Raw genomic sequence first — 12894 nt, 5'->3', positions numbered from 1 at the left:
AAATAAATTATTTTCACATCTGGGAGACTTCACTGCTGGCTCATTATATTGCAAGTGTGGGTACTTGTGAACGACAGTGTTTGCAGGTGCATAGCAGCATAACTGGAATGTAAATTTGCACCTTCTGTTTCACTGTAGATCGATTCCAGGACCGACTCTGCAGTTTCACCGTCCTGCGCATGGCTGTTTGAGAAGGTGCTGAAAGAAAAATTAAGCGTCAGATGACACGGAACACCACACGGTTTACATTTCACAATTTGGTTTCTCGAATGTTTTATTCATTTCCTTGTTTGGAAGCACAGGCCTCGTATTGAAATGCAATTGATTAGCCTAGTGGTGGGCCCAACAAATGTGTGTGCATAACAAGACAGATATTTCAACATCTACTGTACAACAGTTTCTATGCCATTTGGTCTTACTGAGAATATGCTTTTACCTGCCCAGCATCCTTATGTTGCTACATAAAGCTTTCTTCAGCTCCTTTAGCAAGTAAGTTATTTCGAAAAGTAACCCACGAAGCATTGGGGACATACCTGCCAATATCCACCTGATCTTTTAGAAACATCATCATGTGGAAATAGGGCCACTTCACGTGCAGTGCATCAGCAGCTCCCGAGCCACTTGGCGCACCAGTCTTCCACGCGCGGTGCTTCTTCGTGAATGTATCACGAAGGCTCTTCCACCGCCCCTGTAGATTATTGTCTACAAGTAGAATTGCACAGATTAACCTCGGTTTACTACCACACATTACCATCAAATACAACAGTTAAATATATTAATTTTGTAATATCAATGACAGCTGTTTATTGCACAAGCATGCCAGTATTTTATCTTGGCTTCCATTGACGTGGTTGGTTATTAAGCAAGTCGGCGCGGATATACCGCGCGTCCCTTTTTATCTGACCTGGTTGTAAAACAAAGTTATTGCACTGTGTCTTGCTAGAAATACTAGTAGCAATGCAACCATACCTTCCGGGTCACATCCAACTTCGGTGGCCACTTCGGCCCACGCCGCCATCCTCTTCCTCTGCTCCTTGAAATCCTTCCTTGTGCTGTCCCACAATATGGGACGCTTCTGTATCGCGCCTATAAGTTTGTCGTTAAACTCCACGCGTGATGCTTTCGCCGACGTAGCCATGGTGGTGACCAGCGCACGCGCGCGAAGTGTTCAAGGGACGGCAAGGAACGGTGAGACGGCTGGCGCTCCCGCCGAAAACAGACGGAAGTGACTCCGACAGGCACTTCCGGTAGCGTCAGACGCGTGCGCGCCGCGTCAAAATCTAGCCGGTCCTGATCGGCGGCGGCGGGCGTTTTTCTCGACGCCGGGCGTCAAATCGGCGCCGTCAGGCGAAAATCGCCTCAAAAACGCTCCACGTATCCCGGGCTTAAGGGAAGGGATAAAGGAGGGAGTGAAATAAGAAATGAAGAATAGGTGCCGTAGTGGAGGGCTCCGGAGTAATTTCGACCACATGGGGATCTTTAACGTGCACTGACATCGCACAGCACACGGGCGCCTTAGCGTTTTTCCTCCATAAAAACGCAGCCGCCGCGGTCGGGTTCGAACCCGGGAACTCCGGATCAGTAGTCGAGCGCCCTAGCCACTGAACCACCGCGGCGGGGCTTCCTCAAATTGCGACTTTCAATTTTCAGTTTTCTTTATCTTCTTAATCCGCCGCGGTGGCTCAGTGGTTAGTGCGCTCGGCTACTGACCCGGAGTTCCCGGCTTCGAACCCGACCACAGCGGCTGCGTTTTTATGGAGGCAAAACGCTGTACGATGTCATGGGACGTTAAAAATCCCCAGGTGGTCGAAATTATTCCGGAGTCCGCCACTGCGGCTCCTTTTTCTTCCTTTCTTCTTTCGCTTCCTCGTTTATCCCTTCCCTCAATGCACGGTTCAGGTGTACAACAATATATGAGACAGATACGGCGCCATTTTCTTTCCCGAAAAACCAATTATTATTATTTCTTCTCTCCCTCCCTACTTTATCCCTTCCTTTACGACGCGGTTCGGGTGTCCACCGAGATATGTCAGACGATTATTGTGCTTTGCGCGCTCGACTCGCCATCTGGCATTACGTCACACCACGCGGCTCGCCGCCGCCGCCGTTTGGTATGACGTCACACTGCGTTCCTCGTCGCTGCGCTCGCCTCCGCTCGCTTCGCGAGCTGCGTCGCATGCCTGATAACATGTCGGAGGATTGAAGTGGCGAGCTCGCGTGCGCCGCAACCACAGTTGTGTCGTCTTTAATGCGACAACAACGCAGCTAGACAACCAGACTAACGTGGGGCCAGATTACGCAACTCTGACAAATTCTGTCAAGAGTTATTGACAGTGACGTCAAAATGACGAAACGATGAGACGTCACCACGTGACGCAAGGAGGAATGATCCAATTACAGCAGGGCGGCGCCCCGAGAGCATTCTAGGGGCCTTCTGCTAAATTTTTGGTAAAAAGAAATAAGGAATAAGCAACGATGAAAATAGCTAATATTTTATTTTGCCAAAACATTGTTTAAACTTCGAAAATATTAAGCAAAACAAAAAGTGTTCGAGGTTGGGCTATTAAATTGGCTTCTTCTGTTGCCGCCAGGAAAAATGAAAAGGAAAGTTCACAGGCCTGCCCACTGGCTCAAGCTGAGCCACAATCGCTACCACGTGCAGAAAGTAGGAGAGTTTAAAGATAGTATACAAAGATAGGATAGAAAAGACGCGCGCTATAATGCCCCAGGCCGATCCCGGAGGCAGTGCAATACCGGGCCAACCGGTGGCGGAGGTAAAGCAACCTTGAAGCACTCCGCCACATTGCCAAAAATATGTTGGGTTCAAATGGGACCCGTATCAAATATTCTAGAACCGAAAACGGCCCACGGGGCTTAGAACCCATTACTATTCGAACCCATATTAAATTGGCTAGTGGGTAACTTTCGGTGCTGCGTGGGTTTGCTGACGGCAGTAAAAAGGCCGCTTTGCACGAAAGCAGCTTATTGACGCCGTGTTATTGTTTCTAACGCGGGCTCTGGAATCGAGCTACTGTGCGCAGAAAATTTTCAACGAATGCAGTGGAGGCTACGTGACTACCGAGCGAACTTGCTGAAGCGCTTGGTACGAAATCGACGAAGGCAACTTGAACTCTTTGTTGTTCGGCTCTTTCGATTGATGAAAAAATGCCAAAAGGTGGGGTGTTGCCGTATGTGACGCGTGTTTGCTTGTTTCTTTTCCCTTTGCAAACAGAAGACGACCACGAAGTGCCATTTGCTGGGAAAATAAAGTGCTTTGCCAGCATAAGTGTGCCCTATTTATATCTACCTGTGTGTCACAGAGGTGACGACGGCATCCACCACTTCTGCGCACTAACTTTACAAATTGCCTCCAACACCAGCTGTACGCATTTGCTCACCGTCGGTTGTGCGATGCCGACGTGCGCCTCGCTTTCAACAGCAGCCTGAAAGCCGCCCATGGCAAATAACCACAGTGGACATAGCACCTGCCGCCGCACCGACAGCACGCTCGCACGCGCACCTCCCAGTTCATCGGCTAGTTCGTCGCTCAGCCTCTCCACTGTCTGCTTCTCCAATCGAAAAAGGCGTCGAAACAGCTCGTCCGGCGAGTCAAACGCGTCTTCGGGCGCCCTCCTTCGCCGTTGTTCGCGCCGGCACAGCGGCCCCGTATGGCCCCGTACACCACCGCCATTTTCTGTCACAAGGGCAACGATCAAATTGACGGCCTCGAAACTCTGACAAAAAACTGTCAATTAGCGGCTGCATAATTAGGTGTGCAACGTCACCCCTTCTGTCACATACGTGACGTAATCTGCAGCCACCCATGACGCAAAAAAACAAAATGGTTGCTGGCCACGACCGTCCAATAGGAGCGAGGCTTATTGAAACCTTTGTGACAAGTTTTTGACAATTTTCCTAATTGACAGTTGCGTAATCTGGCCCCTGGACTTGCAATTAAGATTAACCACGACTAAGAATATAATAATTGGTTTTTTGGGGAAAGGAAATGGCGCAGTATCTGTCTCATATATCTTTGGACACCTGAACCGCGCCGTAAGGGAAGGGATAAAGGAGGGAGTGAAAGCAGAAAGGAAGAATAGGTGCCGTAGTGGAGGGCTCCGGAATAATTTCGACCACCTGGGGATCTTTAACGTGCACTGACATCGCACAGCACACGGGCGCCTAAGCGTTTTTGCTCCATAAAAACGCTATGCCTTAGCTTTCGCTATCTATATCGTGCGATAGCCGAGCTCAGCCACTGCCAGTTTTCTCTCTCTGTCTCGCTGTCTGGTCACAATTGCGCATGCGCCCCTAGTAGCGCCGAGCCACAGGTGTTGCGCCGTTGCGCAGCGCTGCGCCTTTCCTCAAAATCCAACTTTCAATTTTAGTTTTCTCTTTCCTTTTACCCGCCGCGGTGGTTCTTTCTCTTTCCTATTTTCCTCCCTCCTTTATCCCTTCCTTTACGGCGTGGTCCGTGCGCCCACCCAGATATGTGAGACGGTTACTGTGCCATTTCCTTTCCACAAAAACCCAAACAAAACAATTGAGCAGACGGCGTTCGTAGAGTTCATTGGCAATGACAACTTTGCAAAGGCCTTTCACTTTCAGGAAAGGAAAGGCGCACAACCGGCTCCGTGGGTCAGTGGAGACTTAATCTCCATTTCGCTTTGTATATACTGTGTGCGCTGGGCTAATCCACATTATTTTTTTCTTTCTGATGTCAGTGCTTGCACATATATGTCCTCTCATGTTTGAAAAAAAAATGAAGCTTGGTTTTGAGGAAAGGAAGTGGCGCAGTAACTGTGTCACATATCTCGGTGAACACCCGAACAACACTGTGAGGGATGGGAAGGAGTCAAAGAAGAGATGAAGAAAGAGGTGCCTTAGTGGAGGTCTCCGGGATAATTTCTACCACCTGGAGACCTTTAACGTGGGCTAACATCGCGCAGCAGAAAGGCGCCCTTTCAGATACGCCTCCACCGAAACGCGGCCGCCGCGGTCGGCTTCGAATATGGGTACTATGGATCAGTAGACGAGAGCCTTAACCACTGAGCCACCGTGGAGGGTAGCGTGTTCGAGCCCCGTAATCTGCCATCGGTACTGAAGCACCTGAGCTGGGGCAGCGGAGATAAAGGATAGCAGGCAGAATGGAGAAATGAAATGAAAGAGGTGAGGGGACAGGAAGAGAGGATAAAAAGAGAAGTAATATATAGAAACTATATATGCAAACAAAAATGAGTCCTGGTTGTGCAAGGAGAACCGAAGAGGTGCCGGCCTGAAAACTTTTCAGGAAGGTGTTGCTGTTGCTGAGAGAAAGAAAGAAAAGGAAAGTGCACGGGCCTGCCTACTGGCACAAGCTGAGCCACGTTCGCTGCCGCGTGCTGAAAGTAGGAGAGTTAAAGGATAAGAGAGTAAAGATAGAAAGAAAAGGCGCGCGCTAATATGCCCCGCGCCGATCCCAGAGGGAGCACAATACCGGGCCGACCCGTGCCAGAGTGCTTCAAGCCGAGCACACCGCCATATGCCAAAAATAAGTTTAAAATTTTGGGTCCAAGGACCCGCAGCAAATATCAGATCAGGTATCAGTTATTTTTCAGGAAGAGAAAGGGAGTATCAAGTAGAAGTCAGAAAGTTACACTGCGCCCTTTCAGGTCCTGAAAAAATTTGGCTGTGGTTTATCTCTGGTTAACACTTGTAGAATTGCAAAATCTTCATTTATTCGGCAATTCATCTAAGCACCGTCTCATTCCGACGCTTTCGAGAACTCAAACCGGTCTCTTCCGCAGTTGAAGAGTCACTCCTGGACGTGGCACGACTTCTTTTAGCCGAATCTTCGTTGCGAAGCTTCTCGAGTCGTGCGGCGCGCTCTTCTGGTGCCTCTTGGGCGCTCTCCATAACTACGATACACTGACGCGAAGCGCATATATATATATATATATATATATATATATATATATATACACCCCGCGAGGCACCTTCTCTCCCTCTAACCCAGCGGAGTACATCTGGTGGAGCGAGCGGCGACGGCAGCGTCTTCGACAGCGGCGCCATCTGATGGAGCGCGGCTGCGGCGGCTCAAGCTCGTTCGTGGGCCACGCATATGACATACGGCATATGGCGCGACGAGCCGGAATTGCTCGCTGGCTGCAGTAGTAAAGCTTTCACCTTAAGAACAGCGCAGTAAATGTCGAAGGGAGTATCCAGTAGAACTAAGCTAGTTATACTGCGCCCTTTCATGTACCGAAAAAAAAAACGCCGCAGTGTCGACCTGCCGCGGTGGTAGGGCGCTCGGCTGCTTATCCGGAGTTCCCGGGGTCGACCCTGACCGCGGCAGCAGCATTTCGATGAAGGCGAAACGCTAAGGCGCCTGTGTGATGTGCGATGTCAGCGCTCGTTAAAGTTTCATAGATGGTCGAAATTATTCCGGAGCCCTCCACTACGACACCTCTTTCTTCCTTTCCTCCTTCACTCCCTCCTTTATCCCTTTCCTTAAGGCGCGGTCCAGGTGTCCGCCAAGAGACTGCGCCATTTCCTTTCCCCCAAAATCAATTTTTGTTTTCATTTAATTGTCTTTGAAATAATAATAATAATAATAGTAATAATTAATAATAGGTTTTGGGGGAAGGAAATGGCGCAGTATCTGTCTCATAAATCGTTGGACACCTGAACCGCGCCGTAAAGGAAGGGATAAAGGAGGAGGTGAAAGAAGAAATGAAGAGGTGCGGTAGTGGAGGGCTCAGGAATAATTTTGCCCACCTGGGGACCTTTAACGTGCACTGGCATCGCATAGCACACGGGCGCCTTAGCGTTTTTCCTCCATAAAAACGCAGCCGCCGCGGTCGGGTTCAAACCTGGGAACTCCGGACCAGTAGTCGAGCGCCCTAAAGCCCCAACTCGATGGACACATCCTACGCGTACCAGCGGAGCGCCTACGCGCACGGGCGTACGCTGGATCCTGTCTGCGCATGCGCAAAGCGCGACGCGCGCGCAGGCGCGAGCAGGGGCAGATATCTGTCCATGTCAGATATCCGCGCCTGAGCGCGCGCGCTTGCGCGCGCGTCGGAAGCGGGGTCCGGTTTACAACAATAGGAGGACGGCGGGGGCTCTCGGGGACTCTTTTCTTTATGGCTTGAACCTATCCCAGGTTCCTGGAACGTTTCTTCGCGGTTTAAGTTGTGTTTTCAGCGCCCCCCAAATCCCCTCACTTCACGCTTGAAATTCCTTCGGTCGGCTCGAGAGGGAGAACGCCCCAGCACAGGGAGCATGGAGGTGTATGACTTTTTTGGACGCTTGGCACGGCGCGGCGCTGGGCGCGTAGGCGCTCCGCCGTACGCCTAGGATGTGTGCATCGAGTTGGGGCTTTAGAGGGATACCGGGAGCGGATGCATTGAGCGGACGCAGCTTGTCTGCGCTCCGTGGATTTCTCGTCCTGTGCGCGCAATATCCATTCGCAGATCCACATTTTTCTTCGGATCAAACGTATAACGTCGAGAACTACTCGAGGATACGCTTTGATCCCAAGAAGTAACTTTCTTTGCATTATGCGGGACTTTAAAGCCCAAGCCAAAACGTGGGATCGCTAAGCCTCGCAAGCACTTCGGCACAGGGCCCGGCGTTCGCTGCCGCGTTCGGCCTGACCAGCGAGCAGCTACTCCGCTACGGCTAAGACGATGGATGTGGACCACACCCATGGTTACGACCCCGAGTCTGGAGGATTCGGAAGCGTTCCGAGCAGCAGCAAACAAGGCGAGGCGAACTATGATAAATCACAGCCAGAACCTGGATGGAAGACGATATGCCTCAGGGCAGGACAGCGTGCACAAGGGCACTCGGCTCCGAAGGCATATGAATATGACCCGAAGTCACCAGCAGCGGATCTCATGAGCCGCAAAAGGCCCCCGATACTGCCTGACCTCGACAAGTATGAGTTTAAAGTGATTATCAAGCCGAAAGACCGTTTGGACCTAAAAATGTGGGGTGGGAGTGTACACCCACTTAACGTCGCGTTCGAAAACGCATTACGTGGCAAGACGCTACGCGCCAAATCATACATCAGAGTTATTGAAGAGCAAAATATCATCATCGCGGCAACTTCCCATGTCGAAGACGCCACAGTACTTGCGAAGGTCGATCACATCAACCTAGACGGGAAAAAGTACCACCTCAATGCCTACGTGAGAACACCGCAAGACTCATGCAAAGGGGTGGTGCACGGGATATACCCCAACGCATCAGAGACCTAGAGAGACTCTTTTCCTCGGAAACCCACGAAATATTAGGCGTCCGAAAGCTGTGCAGATCCAACTCGGCAGTGATACTTTTCAGTGGATACAAAGTCACTTTCTTTGTTAAGTACGGGTGGATCGACCGCAAATGTTTTCTTTATAGGAAAACTAGACCGTTTTGCGTACTGTGCGGCAGGGAAGACCGCAGGGAAGACATAGACCGGACGTCTGCCCCAGCCTAGCTGAATAGAAATGTGACTCGTGCGGCAAGCTACATCCCGGGGAAGCTCACGATTGCACCCCAACATGTGCGGCATGCCAGGGGAATCCCCACACCTACTCAAGAGAATGCAAAGCAAAGTTTCTGGATCCCATCAATAAGCCTAGGAAACATCAACATTTGGGTGATCAGGAAGAGAAACCGACAACCAGTGGCACCAGCAAGAGCTACGCGGCAGCTGTACGCACCAGCCGAAAAGAGCAGTTCGAGAAGAAGGAATCCAGAAGAGCGGCCTCCAATTCTACGTCCAGGTCCAGATCTAAGTCTAGTCAACGTCGCAACTCGTCAGGCCAATCCGGAACAGAGGAGTCAAGACATCATAAAGAGCAGGGGACCACCAGGACGGTCTCCTTTGCACCTAAGGCGGATCCACCGGCATAGGAGACGCCACGCACCCGAGAACGCGGACCGTCTTCTGAGAAGCAAGAAGAATCAAGACACATCGTAAAGGTGGGCTATGCTCGGTTGCCTCCATTCTTCCCCGGAAACGCGATATCGAAGGAGTTTAACGACCTGAAAGCAGAAATTATTCAGCTAAAAAAACAGAACGAGGCTTTGCGAGCTTAACTTAAATTGGTCAGGCTGCAGTCACAAACAACTCCCGACAAAACACCCGAAGCCCGGCCAAACTCACAGTCAATTTATGAGCGCGTCATTGCAGAGCTGAGGGCTGACAGAGAGGAGCAGGATGAAAAGTTACTACATGTTATTCAGATGGTCAAAAACGAGCTCGCAAACGAGTCCGCCAACACTAGGAAATACAAAAACTCCGCCATTGCCGCAGTGCGAGACGAATTCAAATCTGAACTCAACGAGTTCAAAATTCCGAAATAGGAAATCCAAATATGCCGACAGGCACCCCCTTCCAGAAGAGAACGAATAAGGACCATGGCACATAGAGCCAGGAAACAATAATTTGGCAATAATATTGTCAGGGATTAAAAAAGAAAAAAGCAAGCCTTCAAATTTTTATCGACACGTCGGAGACGCCACCTGCTGTAATAGTACTTCAAGAAGCAAATATGGTCATCAGCATGAAGGGGTACAAAACTTTCAAAGACGAGCATAGCCTAGGAATACTTGTTCACAAGGAGTTTACCGCAACGCTGCAAGAACCGCTAGCCGAAAATATCGAACATGCTTACATTGAAATTCTTCCCAAACACAGGGGAAAACGCAGTTTGCACATACTGAACGTGTACAGTCGCCCCAGGGACTCATGTTATCAGATAGTCACGCTATTTAATAATTTTATCAAGAAGGGAGGTAAGGACCCCCTCGTCATAGCCGGTGATTTCAATGGGCCCTTAAAGCATGGGGATATCACTTTAACAGCCCGAAAGGTAGGAGGAACCTTGAGATCGCTAACAGCGAAGGGCTCACAATCTTAACGGATCCCCTGCAACCCACCAGAGCGGGTAATAGTGTCAGCGGAGACACCTGTCCAGATCTCACGCTTGTGAAAAACTGCCTGCAGGTCACCTGGTCTAATACTGGCGAGTCCCTGGGCAGTGATCACTTCATCGTCTCCTGCACTGTTCAGGGAGTTAAATGTCGGAAACCATTTGTCAAGGCTAAGATTGTGAACTGGGACAAGTGGAGAGAGGAAATCGCACGTCTCCCGGACGAAGATATCACAGATATTAAGGCATGGACAGCGCTGCAGATGAAAAACCGTCGCCATGCACTCTATGACAGCGAACCCCACGGAGGAAACTCCGGCAGTTGACCCGCACCTGTTACATCTGCAGGAAGCCAGGAGATCTCTGACAAGGAGGTGGAAAAGGCAAAAGTTAAATCGCAAGCTGAAGACCAAGATTGCAGAACTCACCAAAGAAGCGGATGATTACGCACATAACCTCGCTAACCAAAACTGGCTCAAGCTGTGTGATGAGCTCAACGGTAGAATGGACACGGCTAAAGCATGGCGACTCCTCAGATCCCTTATCGAGCCGAACTCAAACCGGAAGGAGCAAACAGACACGCTCTGTAACGCCTTGCACAGTTATAAAGGGGACAACGAAGCCCTCATTGCAGAACTTGCACGGAAATTCCTCGATCTGGGATCCTCATACCCTCTCCCTGCGTACACCGGTGCACCCAATGAAGATATGGACCAAGACGTAACGGTTGAGGAACTGAGGGCGGAGCTTGACGTCATGCGTGAGAACACCGCTCCTGTACCGGACCAGATGAACACCAAGATGCTCTTTAATATGGATGACATCTCCTTAAGAGAATTAGTCAAATACTTCAACACGCAGTGCTGGAACAAGGGCCAGATCCCCGACTCCTGGAAATTGGCTTTAGTGCGATTTATTCCCAAGCCCAAAAAGCTATGCGATATTGATCATGTACGACCGATCTCCCTGACGTCGTGTCTGGGTAAACTGTTCGAGAGGGTCGTGAACGCCCGATTGAAGCGACTCCTGAGGAAGACTGATATCCTCCCTGACACGCTGTACGGGATTAGAGAAAAACTGTCTACACAGGATATTCTCCTCCGTATCAGAGAGGATATTCTGGACAACTCCGGCAGATGTCAGGTCAAGGCAATCCTTGCGCTCGATTTAAAAGGGGCATTTGACAATGTCAACCACCAGGGAATACTGGATGAGCTTAACAGCATCAACTGTGGTGACCGCACATAAAATTAAAATTACGTGAGGGACTTTCTCTCCGATAGAAAAGCGTCAAAAAGTATTGGTGATCGGACCTCCTCTCCGTTCAATCTAGGTTCCAAGGGCACCCCGCACGGAGCGGTCTTGTCTCCGCTTCTCTTCAAACTGGCCATGCGTGGGCTACCAGAGAAGCTAGATCGCATCCAAGGCATTGAGCACGCTATATACGCCGACGACATTACGATCTGGTGCTGCAGCTGTAATGAAGGGGAAATTTAAGACCGGCTTCAGGAAGCACCGAATGTCGTGTGCCACCATGCGGCGAGGCATGGGTTAACATGCTCTCCCGAGAAATCAGAGTTACCCCTGATCGACCGTGGCAAGAAGCAGAATACGGGTCTTTTGCCGTCCACTCCCTCTGTCGCCATTACGGTCCAGGGTATGAGCTTTCCGAACAAGAAAGAGATCAAGATCCTGGGAGCCACCATACCCAGCGACAACACTAACACCACTACAATCAGACAGCTCCAAGCCTATTCCGAGCAAGTCTCTAGAATGCTACGCCGGGTGATCAAGAAAAGAAATGGGCTAAGAGAAGGAGGCCCTAAGATTACTGGAGGCTTTCATTCTCTCTGAACTAACATACGCCACCCCGTATTTACGGCTTAGCAAAAGGAGAAAAACCAACTTGATGTTATTATTCGAAAGGCAGTTAACACGGCGCTGGGGGTCCCTTTATGCACATCCACTAAGCGCTTACTACAGCTGGGGATCCATAACACCATCGACGAACTAATAGAGGCCCACCGTGTAAATCAAATTGTCAGGCTCTCAACATCTAAGCCTGGCAGAAAAATATTACAGAAGCTGAGAATCAGTCCACCCCGGGAAGTCGCTGACAAGATCGACATGCCCATGCAGATGAGATGACACATCACGACTCACCCCGTACCAAAACGCATGGATGAGGAATACAACAGAGGACGGAGACTAGCCAGAGCTAGACACCTCTCTAAGCGCTGGGATGGAAACAAGGACACGACCTACGTCGATGCGGCTGGACCCGTTAACGGAGTCGCGGCAATTGCAGCAGTTTCACCCCGGGGGGATATCATTGCAAGCAGCCTTATCCAAGCGGTGATACCACATCGGCTGAAGAAGCAGCTATCGCACTAGCGATATCAAAGAACAGCGAGGCAACGGTTATGTCCGACTCACAATCAGCGGTACGCAATTACCTCAGAGGCCGCGTTGGCGCTCCGTGTTGGGAAATTTTGGAAAGGTCTAATCCTTCCAACATCCAGATCTTCTGGACGCCAGGGCACCTCTCAACGACGGGCAATGAGGCGGCCAACACAGCTGCTTGAACTCTCTTCCTCCGAGCATCTTGCACGCAGCCTCTCTCTGACACAGTTGACAACCTCTCACCCTTACTAAGCTACGCAGAAATTACGGAGTACTATTAGATCACAAGAAGGAAATATCCTCTTCCTCACAAAACCCTAAGTAAATATCAAGAGCACATAATCAGGCGACTACAAACTAATACTCTGCCCAATCCTCACCTAATGAGTAAATGGTACCCAGACACCTACGATTCGTCCTGCCCCTTCTGTGGAGCAGTTGGCACACTCTTTCACGCGGTTTGGGAATGTCAAGAAAACCTAGACTTGGACAGCAATCCCGATCCGACTTATGAGCGCTGGGAGGCAACCCTTCATAGCCACAGCCCCCTCGATCAGAGATCGCTGGTTGAGAGGGGCCGGAT

The sequence above is a fragment of the Amblyomma americanum genome, chromosome 11, assembly GCF_052857255.1.
Source record: "Amblyomma americanum isolate KBUSLIRL-KWMA chromosome 11, ASM5285725v1, whole genome shotgun sequence".
NCBI classification, from domain to species: Eukaryota; Metazoa; Arthropoda; class Arachnida; order Ixodida; family Ixodidae; genus Amblyomma; species Amblyomma americanum.
Note: the sequence above shows the minus strand (reverse complement) of the source record.